The sequence below is a fragment of the Microtus oregoni genome, unplaced genomic scaffold (genome assembly GCF_018167655.1).
Source record: "Microtus oregoni isolate MIOR12 unplaced genomic scaffold, Mior012 000014F_ref0000157, whole genome shotgun sequence".
In the NCBI taxonomy this organism is placed as follows: domain Eukaryota; kingdom Metazoa; phylum Chordata; class Mammalia; order Rodentia; family Cricetidae; genus Microtus; species Microtus oregoni.
This window is the reverse complement of record NW_024543073.1, coordinates 21005303-21006627: the sequence shown is the minus strand read 5'-3', so window position 1 is coordinate 21006627 and position 1325 is coordinate 21005303. Positions and strand designations below refer to the sequence as shown.

Sequence of the window (1325 nt, the reverse complement as noted above, 5' to 3'; positions counted from 1 at the left end):
AGAGATCCCAAACTCACACCTAGACTGGCAGAGGTCTCTGGCTCCTTCCTACTCCCTTGGAGGCCACAGATTCATGCCAAGAGACCCTGGCACTAGATTGCTTTCTTAATTAGTATATTGTAGCCTTCTTTATCTCATCCAACTACTTTGGCTTGGTGTCTGTTTTGTCAAATATTAGAGTATGTATATCTGACTGTTCCCTGGTTCCATTTGCTTAGAATACCTTTTTCTATACTTTTTCCCTAAAGTGCTATCTATCTTTGATAATGAGACATGTTTCTTGAAGGCAGCAACAGAGTAGGTCTTGTTTTCTAATCTAATGTACTTTTCTCTGTTTTTATTTTTTTCCCCACCGAGGCTTTTTATTTATTCATGTTTTACATCTTTTTCCCTCCTGTGTGTTTTCATCTTGCTTCTTTATGACCCACGATGCCAGCCAACTAAGGTTGCTAATACCATGAAAAGAACTGATTGGATGGGAGCAGATTATTCGGCCACTCTGTAGGTCTTTGAGCTGCACATCAGCTCTGGGGCTGATCATTCCACACTTGTTCACCCTGCCCGTGAGGTTCCCAGTGATTTCTCCAGATTAATGACCATCAATGATTTCAAATTCACCAGTGTAAGCAGAGGTCATCATTGCAGCTAGGAGCGGCACGATGACTTTGTAGCATCCCCCGTTGAGGATCTGGACATTTACTTCTCTTTTCAGCACTGTTGATGCTCTTGAGGACATCAGCCAGAAGATCCATGGTCACCATGGTGATGGTGCAGAGAGATGATGGAACTCTTATCTTAGTCTTCTGATTGAGAAAATTGAGAACATTTATATTCAGAGTTATTATTGGAAAGTATAGATTCTTTTCTGTCCTTTTGTTGATTTGTGCTGTTTTCTTATTCCTTATTTGCTTAACTGGCCTGGCATTGCTTATTTTTCTCCTGTGGCCTCGTGGTAGTGTTTATCCTTCTCTTCAGTCTGAAGTATCCTTTTAAGTATCCTCTGTAGAGCTATCCTAGTAGTCATGAATTTCTTGAGTCTGCTTTTACTATGGATTTTTTTTTTGGTTTTCCTTCAATTATGACAAAAGTTTTGTTGGCTGTAATGGTCTGGATTGGTAGTTATGGCTTTTCAGAGCTTAGAATGCTTCTTCCCAAGCCATTCAGGATTTGAAAATTTGTCATATTGTTTTTCTGATTAGTCTGCCTTGATATGTGACTCAGACCTTTTCTATCACAGTTTTCAGTGTACTTGTTTTCTGTATTTGTAGTTTATTATAAAATGATATGGGGGATTTATTTTTCTGCTCTTCTCTAGTTGGTGTTCT

The 1325-nt window shown here is 39.2% G+C and overlaps 1 pseudogene; it reads right to left on the bottom strand.

Moving 5' to 3' along the window:
* Positions 1–377: 377 nt before the first annotated feature.
* LOC121455614 lies at positions 378–761 on the bottom strand (annotated as a pseudogene).
* Positions 762–1325: the final 564 nt, after the last annotated feature.